Consider the following 13,089-nt stretch of genomic DNA (forward strand, 5'->3'; position numbering starts at 1 on the left):
GCGTTGCTGTGACAAAGTGTGTACAACAATGAGTGTCTATTTTTTGAGTTCAAACATGGTAAATTAAGTCAGGGGTCTCCAACCAGTAGATCATGAGCAGCCAGTAGCTCCTCAACACTTTTTAATGTGCTCTCCAAAGACTTATTACTTATTATTATTATCAACTCATATACCTGCTATATTAAAAAGTGTCCTTTGCTTATATTTCAATATTTTTGTGAATCTTTTTATTTTATATTATGACTTTTTCCACAAAATATTTTGATTTTTTTCTCATAAAATAACCTGTTTGCTAACCAATTTTTTGTTTTGTTTATTATTATATTATGACATTAAAAAATAACTTTATATTTCTAAAATATATATTTTTCTTTATAATATTATGACTTTATATTTTATATTATGACTTTTTCCACAAAATATTTTGATTTTTTTCTCATAAAATAACCTGTTTGCTAACCAATTTTTTGTTTTGTTTATTATTATATTATGACATTAAAAAATAACTTTATATTTCTAAAATATATATTTTTCTTTATAATATTATGACTTTATATTTTATATTATGACTTTTTCCACAAAATATTTTGATTTTTTTCTCATAAAATAACCTGTTTGCTAACCAATTTTTTGTTTTGTTTATTATTATATTATGACATTAAAAAAATAACTTTATGTTTCAAAAATATATATTTTTCCTTATAATATTATGACTTTATTGTTGTAAACTTGGCTGCACAGTGGACGAGTGGTTAGCACACAGGCCTTGCTAGGACACCAGGGTTCAATTCCACCCTCGGCTATCTCTGTGTGGAGTTTGCATGTTCTCCTCGTGCATGCGTGGATTTTTTTCCGGGTACTCCGGTTTTCCTCCCACATTCCAAAAACATGCTAGGTTAATTAGCGACTCCAAATTGTCCATAGGTACGAATGGCTTCGTTGGCGGATGTAGGCGTCGTCTCCTAAATGGAAGTAACACTCCCAAATAGCTCAATAAGCACTCCTCCTCCCTCTCATCTCCATTAAGAGGTTAGAGCTGTCAATAGGTCCTGCCGACCCCTGGAGAACGACGCTATTGATTTCACCAGCAGCGTACAAAGAAGGGCAGCCATTAGCCGAGCACTTCCTGTGTGGCCTCTTACTCGTTGCTTTGATTTGCGTTGGCAGTGAGGAAGTCGGGGAAAAACTTACCACAGAGATTCCACCCTCCATCCTTAGCTGTGAGGCCTGCGTGCTAACCACTGGACCGCCGTGCAGCCAAGTAAACAACAATGAAAAACACTTCAGGAGGTTTAACCTTTTCGCTAAGCTTTTCTGTTGCAATTTTTAATATTCAGTTTGTTTCATTTGTTTTTTGATTTGCTTATTTATTTTTCCATCTTATTTTGTGTCGAAAAATAAAAAAATAACATGAAACATTTATTTAATAATTTAATAATAAATAACAATTAATTTGTTAATTTGTTTCATTTGTTTTTTGATTTGCTTATTTATTTTTCCATCTTATTTGGTGTCGAAAAAAAAAAAATAACATTAAACATTTATTTAATGATTTAATAATAAATAAAAATTAATTTATAATCATTTATAATGATTTATAATAATTTAATGTTTTTCCCGCCCAAGAGCACCGCCCTAACACTGATCTTTGTTCCACAAGGTTTAAATATGTACCCATGCCCCGCCCATATCTTATTTTTCCACTCTAACTAAATAAGATGAACCTCTGTCCCCTTTTAAAAACCTTTTTCCCACCCAAGAGCACCGCCCTAACACTGATCTTTGTTCCACAAGGTTTAAATATGTACCCATGCCCTGCCCATATCTTATTTTTGCACTCTAACTAAATAAGATGAACCTCTGTCCCCTTTTAAAAACCCTTTTCCTGCCCAAGAGCACCACCCTAACACTGATCTTTGTTCCACAAGGTTTAAATATGTACCCATGCCCTGCCTATCATGTCTATATCTTATTTGTGCACTTTAACTATATAAGATGAACCTCTGTCCCCTTTTAAAAACATTTTCCCGCCCAAGAGCACCGCCCTAACACTGATCCTTGTTCGACAAGGTTTAAATATGTACCCATGCCCTGCCCATATCTTATTTTTGCACTCTAACTAAATAAGATAGACCTCTGTCCCCTTTTAAAAAACATTTTCCCACCCAAGAGCAAAGCCCTAATACTGATCTTTGTTCGACAAGGTTTAAATATGTACCCATGCTCTGCCCATATCTTATTTTTGCACTCTAACTAAATAAGATGAACCTCTGTCCCCTTTTAAAAACTTTTTTCCCACCCAAGAGCACCGCCATAATACTGATCCTTGTTCCACAAGGTTTAAATATGTACCCATGCCCTGCCTATATCTTATTTTTGCACTCTAACTAAATAAGATAAACCTCTGTCCCCTTTTAAAAAACATTTTCCCACACAAGAGCAAAGCCCTAATACTGATCCTTGTTCGACAAGGTTTAAATATGTACCCATGCCCTGCCCATATCTTATTTTTACACTCTAACTAAATAAGATGAACCTCTGTCCCCTTTTAAAAACCATTTCCCACCCAAGAGCACCGCCCTAACACTGATCCTTGTTCCACAAGGTTTAAATATGTACCCATGCTCTGCCCATATCTTATTTTTGCACTCTAACTAAATAAGATAAACCTCTGTCCCCTTTAAAAAAACATTTTCCCACACAAGAGCAAAGCCCTAATACTGATCCTTGTTCGACAAGGTTTAAATATGTACCCATGCCCTGCCCATATCTTATTTTTACACTCTAACTAAATAAGATGAACCTCTGTCCCCTTTTAAAAACCATTTCCCACCCAAGAGCACTGCCATAATACTGATCTGTTCCACAAGATTTAAATATGTACCCATGCTTTGCCCATATCTTATTTTTACACTCTAACTAAATAAGATGAACCTCTGTCCCCTTTTAAAAACTTTTTTCCCACCCAAGAGCACTGCCCTAATACTGATCCTTGTTCGACAAGGTTTAAATATGTACCCATGCCCTGCCCATATCTTATTTTTGCACTCTAACTAAATAAGATAAACCTCTGTCCCCTTTTAAAAACCCTTTTCCCACCCAAGAGCACCGCCCTAATACTCATCTTTGTTCCACAAGGTTTAAATATGTACCCATGCTCTGCCCATATCTTATTTTTGCACTCTAACTAAATAAGATGAACCTCTGTCCCCTTTTAAAAACCCTTTAGTGGGCGTATCTAGAGGGCGGTTGCGGGTGTGCAGTAGCAGGAAGTAGGACGAGGTGAAGCTGTCCTGTAGTCCACAGCTCGATACAAAAGTCCGTAAGTAAGTATAGTTTTTAGGGGGTTCTTATGGGTTAATTATACTTTCTTTGCATGATTATTAAAAATAAATTAGCCAACATTAAAAAAAAAAACTATGTTCAAAAATTGAGGGTCAAATTTTCAAATAATCAGTTGAAGAATGAAAATAATAAAGCAACACAAACATATTGTTGCGTGATATATGCGCAACCTTTCAATGAGGTGACATAACAAATTTGCTCCGTGTCTTTGTGTTCCGTGTCCTGTTTTTTTTTTTTTTTTTATTGCTTTGGTTAATTTGACAAGCTCCATCCACGTGTCAACCAGCCAGACGACACGTTATTTTCTCAGAGTCAACCAGCCAGAACCGCCATCCTGTCGCAGTGCAAGTGAAGGGAGGTGACCCGTAACCTCGCGTGACCATCAATCCACTTATTACACAACACACGCCACTCCCCCGCTACACCCCCCCCCCCCGGTGGCCACTCCCCACTCGTCTTCTGAGATTGATGGATGCGATATGCGGGTTCACGTCACCGAGTCGTTCACGGACGTCAACGATTCTTTGACATTTCATTTGGATTGCGCAATACGTAGAAATATATAACATGTGGGGGAGTTGGGGGTGCCGCATCGGAGGCGGGGCACATATGCTCGCCATCTTAAAGGGGGGTGGGGGGGGGCAGGTGTTGCTACAGCCCCGAGGGAACTTAAATTGATGTGTGTGTGTGTGTGTGTGGAAATAGATGCCAAAATCACTCTTTAATGACTCGGAGGGGTGGGGGGGTGGGGTTGGGGGGGGTTGGTCATGTGGTGTGACCGTCCCAGAGAGGTTATATGGCCCATAAATAAGCTCCTGATTTGCACACTCTGCACACACAACCAATTAGAGCAGGGGTGTCCAAAACAAGTCCAGCATCTTTAATAAGGGATTTATTTTTTTTTGGGGGGGGGGGGGGGTGGATATGTGACATTTTCAACAAATTTTCATAAAAGTTAAAAAAAAACATCAGGGGGAAAAAAAGAGCAAAATAGAGTACTTGCGGCTGCACGTGGGAAAAGTGTTTGCACGCAGGCCTCACAGGTAGAAAACCCGAGTTCAATTCCACCCTCGGCCAATCTCTGCGTGTCTGTGAACTGATTATGTGATGCATTCAATTGTAATCTGATGCATGTTCAAATGAAATAAAACCCATTACCATTACCAAATTTTGCGTTGAAAAATAACAAAAATAATTATTTTATAATATTATTAATAATATTTATTTTTAAAGAATTATATTTATTTATAAATAATTATATTTCATTAAAAATAATTATTACAAAAAATTTGCCTTTTTTTAAATTAGGGCTGTCAAATGATGAAAACCTTTAATCAGATTAATCGTAGTTTTAAATTGATTAATCGCAATTAATTACCATGGCGACTCCAAATTGTTCATAGCTATGAATGTGAGTCTGAAAATCCATTTACTTACTAACACTAGTTTCTGTAGTTGCACGGTGGACAAGTGGTTAGCACGCAGACCCCAGTTCAATTCCACTCTCGGCCAATCTCTGTGTGTCTGTGAACTGATTATGTGATGCATTCAATTGTAATCCTATGCATGTTCAAATGAAATAAAACCCATTACCATTACCAAATTTTGTGTTGAAAAATTACAAAAATTATTATTTTATCATATTTATTAATAATATTTATTTATAAATAATTATTTAATTTAAAATAATTATTACAAAAATGTTGCCTTTTTGACCCATAAATATGTCATAATTACGGCTGTCAAATGATGAAAAACCTTAATCAGATTAATCGTAGTTTTAAATTGATTAATCACAATTAATCACCACGGCGACTCCAAATTGTTCACAGCTATGAATGTGAGTCTGAAAATCCATTTACTTACTAACACTAATTTCTGTGGTTGCACGGTGGTCGAGTGGTTGGCACGCAGACCCCAATTCAATCCCGCACTCTGTGTGGAGTTTGCATGTTCTCCCCGCGCATCTGTGGGTTTTTTTCCGGGTACTCCGGTTTCCTCCCACATTCCAAAAAAAAAAAACATGCTAGGTTAATTAGCGACTCCAAATTGTCCATAGGTATGAATGTGAGTGTGAATGGTTGTTTGTCTATATGTGCCCTGTGATTGGCTGGCTCGCCCGAAGACTGCTGGGATAGGCTCCAGCACCCCCCCCCCATGACCCTCGTGAGGATAAGCGGTAGAAAATGAATACTGAATGAATAGTACTTGCATAAAAACAACCTAATCTAACTTAGCTTCTTGACTGCTTTCTGCAGGCCCATAAATGAGCTGTCCATGGTGCTTAAATCTCTTCCATAGTAACCACTGCTTCCCCATAGAAATGCCAAACACGCAGTTCTGGGTGTCGGATTTCTACGTCGATGCTGTGAAAACAGGGCGTGGGTCGACGCCGATTGGCTACGGAAACCCAGACTCGATTCCCCCCACCCCCCCCCTCCCCTCCCCGCCGCACGAGTCAGGAAGCATGATTGGATGCACATGCCAGCTTCCAGCGGTAACACCAGACCTGATATATTTAGCTTCATCTCCACCCCCCCCCACACCCCCACACCCCGATTTCCCTCCTCTTCCTCCCCCTCCTCTCCTCTCATAAGCTGCTTCCTACCACCTTGTCAGGAAGTGCGTCATAAACTCGTCAGCAGGGAGCCTCTGGGGCGAGGCACTCTAAAATTAGTCGGAAAGTCTCCTTCATCAGACCCTCACTGCACACACACACACACACACACACACGTATTGTATACATATTTCATTTCTCATACACTCATCCCTTATAGCAAAGTATCAGTCCATATATGTAAATATTTCCCTAATTAGAGCATAGAAAACCTAGTTATAACCTTCTAAATATATATATTTTTACATTATTAGAGCTCTCTAGACATGAAATAACACCCCTATATTCACCTTTACACTCCTATTACCCAATATAGTAGATATAAACAAAGAAAACAAGACATAATATACAGTAATCTCATGTATGTTAGCATGTTAGTAACATTAGTTTCCCCAACACTGATGCATTTTAAAAAAAAATAATTTTTTTATGCAAAAAACCCCCAACATTTTCAAAGTCTAAAATTAGCACAAAAAAATAATGTTAATTTTAAATGGATGCACAGTAATGAAAAAAAATTAATTGTTCTGCAAAAAAGAAATCTAATGAAATATTTAATTCAAAATTATTCCTTGATTCAAAATTTTTAAATTATTATTTTAGTCATGAAAAAAAATTATAAAAAAACAAGTTTATTATAAAATAGATGCCAAGTCATTAAAAAAAATAATGAAAAAAAAATTAATTGTTCTGCAAAAGAAAAATCTAATGAAATATTTAAAAAAAATTAAAAATATTATTTTATTCATGAAAAAAAACAAAAAAAAATATTTTAAAAAACAAGTTTATTATAAAATGGATGCCAAGTCATTAAAAAAAATAATGAAAAAAATTTAATTGTTCTGCAAAAGAAAAATCTAATGAAATATTAAAAAAAATAAAATATTATTTTATTCATGAAAAAAAAACAAAAAAAATTATTTAAAAAAACAAGTTTATTATAAAATGGATGCCAAGTCATTAAAAAAAATAATGAAAAAAAATTTGATTGTTCTGCAAAAGAAAAATCTAATGAAATAATAAAAAAAATTAAAAATATTATTTTATTCATGAAAAAAACAAAACAAATTATAAAAAAAAACAAGTTTATTATAAAATGGATGCCAAGTCATTAAAAAAATAATGAAAAAAAATTTAATTGTTCTGCAAAAGAAAAATCTAATGAAATATTTAAAAAATTTAAAAATATTATTTTATTCATGAAAAAAAAACAAAAAAATTATTTAAAAAAACAAGTTTATTATAAAATGGATGCCAAGTCATTAAAAAAAATAAGGAAAAAAAATTTGATTGTTCTGCAAAAGAAAAATCTAATGAAATAATTAAAAAAATTTAAAAATATTATTTTATTCATGAAAAAAAACAAAAAAATATTTAAAAAAACAAGTTTATTATAAAATGGATGCCAAGTCATTAAAAAAAATCCACTGTTTATGTGAAAATGGATCACATTATTTTGGGAAAAAAAGACCCACTTTCCATGTCATACGGTGTCACAAAAGAGTTTGCAGTTCCATGACAAATAAAGGAAGGACATTAATTAAGCCTGCCCCAAGTGTGTGTATATGTGTGTGTATATGTGTGTGTGTGCGTGCATTGAAAGCAGCGTCGCCCCTTAATGCCATGTCACCAGATGGGAGAGTGTGTGTGCCTGAGCTTTAGGAAGGGGGGGTTCAGCAAAAAAAAAAAATCCAAGCATCAGGCCTCCTTTTGTTCTCTTGCCTGTTACTGATGGCCTCGCAGTGGGGTGACCCCCCCCCCCACCACCACACACACACACACACAATAAATCTCATTAAAAAGTGAGAGTGGGTATAAGCTTTCATGTCTAATGGAAGCATAACAGCAACAATGCTACTACTACTGTAGTACAATAATATAAAAATATGACAACATTGGCTGCGCTGATGACAATAAATCAATTTTCTATACGAATGACACTTGTGTTCGATAACCTGTCATAATATTAAACCATTTACTATAATAGCCGGTTGAGAATAAACCCTGCAATTTACCAATTTAGTACTGAAAAGTGCTTTACAATTACAGGTAATTGCACTGCAGTTAAGTAGGAAAATAACACCCGGCGGATTTTTTTTTTTTTTTTTTTTTTTTTTTAAATTTGTGCAGCCATTTGTAACGAGACCTTAACGACGGGTAGGGGGGTGATTGGGGGTACAAATTGATTTTGAACTCAGATATTGCGGCGGTGAAATATTTATGAGCTGTGCCTTTAAGAGCTGAAGCCGTGAGTGTCGGAAAACAGTCATCACGGAATTGAAAGAAATAATCATCAACATGTGTTTACTTGGAGTGTCCCCCATTAAAAAAAAAAATTTTTTTAATACAAATAAAAAATGCAGACATTTACGGATTTCTGTAGTTTTCTTAAAAAGATGATATCTATATTGAATGAATAGTAAAAAAGCGGCCGTGTGATGAAAAAGATAAGCTAAATGTCGCTATCTCTCTTTCATCACATCAACGTCCTTTGTTATCGGCGCCCCCCCCCCCCCCCCCTCTAAGCTCGCTCGCTCGCTCCCTCCCTCGTGCCGTGCCTCGCCGGGGCGACTGCAGCATGGTGACTCACACACTGCAGAGATGCTACATCTCAATGAGTGCATGAGTCACGCATACGTACGCTCTGTCCCTTCTTCAAAAGTTTTTTTTTTAACTTTTTTTTTTTACTGTAACGCAGATCCGTCAACTTTTTACTCAGCACTTTCGTATTCTCTTGCTCTGACAAAAAAATAATAAAATGTATACACTCTGTCCCCTTTTTAATACTTTTTCATGGATTGTTGTTCCTGTCTGTGTCTACATCCTGACGTCAAACATGCACTCTAACGACATAACATGGCAATTTTAATACCAGTGTCACACATACCTCTGTCCCCTTTTCAAAACTCATTTCCCCCAAGAGCACCGACCGGACACTGATCTTTATTCCATAAGGTTTAAATATGTAAATATGCACTGCCTATATCTTATTTTTACACTCTAACTAAATAAGATGAACCTCTGTCCCCTTTTAAAAAAACATTTTCCCACCCAAGAGCACCGCCCTAATACTGATCCTTGTTCGACAAGGTTTAAATATGTACCCATGCCCTGCCCATATCTTATTTTTACACTCTAACTAAATAAGATGAACCTCTGTCCCCTTTTAAAAAAACATTTTCCCACCCAAGAGCACCGTCATAATACTGATCCTTGTTCGACAAGGTTTAAATATGTACCCATGCCCTGCCTATATCTTATTTTTGCACTCTAACTAAATAAGATGAACCTCTGTCCCCTTTTAAAAAACATTTTCCCGCCCAAAAGCACCGCCCTAATACGGATCTTTGTTCCACAATGTTTAAATATGTACCCATGCTCTTCCCATATCTTATTTTCGCACTCTAACTAAATAAGATGAACCTCTGTCCCCTTTTAAAAAAACATTTTCCCGCCCAAGAGCACCGCCCTAATACTGATCCTTGTTCGACAAGGTTTAAATATGTACCCGTGCTCTTCCCATATCTTATTTTTGCACTCTAACTAAACAAGATGAACCTCTGTCCCCTTTTAAAAAACATTTTCCCGCCCAAGAGCACCGCCCTAATACTGATCCTTGTTCCACATGGTTTAAATATGTACCCATGCTCTTCCCATATCTTATTTTTGCACTCTAACTAAATAAGATGAACCTCTGTCCCCTTTTAAAAAAACATTTTCCCGCCCAAGAGCACTGCCCTAATACTGATCCTAGTTCGACAAGGTTTAAATATGTACCCATGGGCTGTCTATATCTTATTTTTGCACTCTAACTAAATAAGATGAACCTCTGTCCCCTTTTAAAAAACATTTTCCCGCCCAAGAGCACCGCCCTAATACTGATCCTAGTTCGACAAGGTTTAAATATGTACCCATGCACTGCCCATATCTTATTTTTGCACTCTAACTAAATAAGATGAACCTCTGTCCCCTTTTAAAAAAACATTTTTCCGCCCGAGAGCACCGCCCTAGCACTGATCCTGTTCCACAAGGTTTGAATCATCATTTTTTGACTCGAACAAAATAAGCTGATTTTAATACCAAAAGTTACACAAACCTCTGTCCCCTTTTCAAAACCCCTTTTCTCCCAACTAAAAAAAGTATTATGCCCCCCCCCAAAAAGCTTAGATTTCAACAAAAAAGTGGTAATATTACACATCACGATATCATACCGTCAAAGGGGAAATTCAGCTTTTATTTACATGTCAACAAAACATAACACTTGAGATTAGCACACAGATTAGCATGTCCAGCACTTCTCACTTCCTTATTAGCTTTGCCCAAGGCCAAAGGTCACAAACGTACCCCGCTTTCATAGCTGTCTCAGGCAATGCCTGTAACATAACGTCATTTTGTCGTAAATTTCTGACTTTATTCTTGTAAATTTCCAAACATATTCTCGTATTATCGCTAGTTTCGGAATAAGGGGGGCTTGTGTGACCTTTAGCATTGGGCAAAGCTAATATATGTCTTTTTTACTCATAAATATAGGACTTTATTCTTGGAAATTTAAAATGTTATGTTTTTATTTATGTAAATTTACATTTTTATTGTCAAAATCTCAGATTCGTATTATTTTGTGATGCTAGTATGACTAGTATGGCCTTGTATGACTTAGTATCAATAACAAAATGGACGCCATGTTGTTTTCCTTCCTGGATCACACAAGACTGAGATTGTTGAGCATTTCCTTGTTCTTATTAGGACTTGACGCAAAACTGCTTTATTTTTCGCAGAACCTTGAGCATAATTGAACGAGGTAAGAAGAATTGTAATGGAAAAAAATGTAAAAAAAAAATGTAGCTTTTGTCTATGAGTTGCTATGGCTACCTGTGTCGCAGCTAACCAAAAAAAAAAGAAATGTCGTCGCCAGGAGAGCGTAGCGTACGCTTCCTTCCCCACACACCAAAGACAAATAATCAAACCGAAAGAGAAGCCCTTCATTCATTCATTCATTCATTCATTCATTCATTCATTTACGGGCCCCGCCCGTGTCTGTCGAGTTTTGACAGTTAATGGCCGCCATGACGGCTTCTCATCACGACACGACACGGCACGAGGTTGTGATCCCTCACGTGCTGACAGGGGTTAAGCGACTGAATGGCGATAACACAGACATTCGAAGCACTCTATCACACCATAATGACATTACACCGCTACTCCATTGCTTCCACTCCCTTCCTTGGTAATCTTGTTAAAATCCCAGTGATTGGAATGGCGGTGACAGGGAGACAAACGACCCGCGGAGCCGAAGCCGAAGCCGAAATGCGGCGAGCTTTTGTGGCGTTGCCATGGCGCCGCACAGACACCGTAGGTAATGAAATGCACCTTAAAATGCAGGTATGTCCTTTTTTATGTACTAAAAAAGGCGTAATTCATTCTGTTTGCTTGATTTAAAAGTGTGATATTTCATTCCGGATGTATTTCCTTTTGTGTTTTTGTCTCTGCGAAGAATAAAAGGACTACACATAATGGCTGCACTCCATTAAAAGTAAACAACAGCTATCAAGTCGCTTTTGCTGCTCTCTGGTGGACGTAAGGCGACACTGCAACACAAAGATATACTCTTTCTATATAAACACTAAGCACTAAAACTAGCTTGTACTTTGTTTTTTTTTTTTGCTTTGTATTTACTACGTGGCAGGTAGTTTAATTAAAACAACCCCCCCCCATTACATCCACCCACTCCCGGAGGCTACTGACCCCCCACCTGCCACTACCAGCATTCATTTGTCATGCGCAGAAATGGCTGACATATTATTAGCCGGTCTTTTATATTATGGACGCCTGGCAGCCACACGCCCACTGACAGCGGCTTTAATACTCTGCAGGAATCATCAGTGGTAATTAAAAAGACGCCAAAGACGGAGGATGCAATGAGTTAAATTCCCCCGGGGTGGGGCGGGGGGGCATAGGCATGGTGAAGTATGTTCTCATAACATGTATTAAGGATGGAGCAAGCAGATAATATGGGGAATAAATGTAAAATAGAAATATATAATATAAAATTATATATTTATTTAATTTTATTAAATTATAATATTCAATAAAATTATTTTTTATTACAATTATATATTTATAAATTATATATATGTTTTTTATTATTATTTAAAACATATATGATTTCTGTATATCACACAATATTCATATTAACCTATAAATAATAAAAAGTCACAGCCAGTGATTTTTATTGGTTTAGAGAGAGACATATTACAGCAGGTGTGTCCAAGGTGTGGCCCGGAAGACTGTCTAGGGTCTGCAGTTGTATTTTTACTGGCCCTCTGCACGGTCTAAAAATAGAATTAAACAAAGAAAACTAAAAAAAAAGCAGTAATTTAATTAGAATAAAGACCAAATATTAGAATAAAATCATAATATTAAGATAAAAAATAGACAAAATATTAAATATGTCATTAAAAAGAAAAATTTTTTAGTGTTTATTATTATTTAAAACATATATGATTGTGTGTACCACACAATATTGAATACATGTCATATTAACCTATAAATAATAAAAAGTGACACCCAGTGATTTTTATTGGTTTAGAGAGAGACATATTACAGCAGGGGTGTCCAAGGTGTGGCCCGGAGACCGTCTAGGGCCTGCAGTTAAATTTTTATTGACCCTCTGCAAGGTCTAAAAATAGAATTAAACAAAGAAACTAAAAATAGGTAGAAAATGTTCTAAAAAAAAGCAGTTATTTAATTAGAGTAAAGACCAAATATTAGAATAAAATCATAATATTAAGAGGAAAAATAGCCAGAATATTAAATATGTCATTAAAAAAAAAGTCAAAATATTCTAAGAAACAAACAAAACAAAAATCTGGTTGCAAGTTTTTAAAAATTAAGTTGATTAAAATTAAGATTATGATTATAAAGTCAAAATATTAACAAAATATAAGCATAAAATGTAAGGAATTAAAGTAAATTAAAATAAAAAATAAGTACATTTTCCTAGTTCAGATTGAGCAAAAAAAAAACAAAATAGAAAACAAAATATGTAATTTTAAAAAAAGTCAAAATATTCTAAGAAACAAACAAAACAAAAATCTGGTTGCAATTTTTTAAAAATTAAGTTGATTAAA

The sequence above is a fragment of the Doryrhamphus excisus genome, linkage group LG1 (genome assembly GCF_037039965.1).
Source record: "Doryrhamphus excisus strain RoL-2023G ecotype Guam linkage group LG1, RoL_Dexc_Guam_v1.1, whole genome shotgun sequence".
Classification (NCBI taxonomy): domain Eukaryota; kingdom Metazoa; phylum Chordata; class Actinopteri; order Syngnathiformes; family Syngnathidae; genus Doryrhamphus; species Doryrhamphus excisus.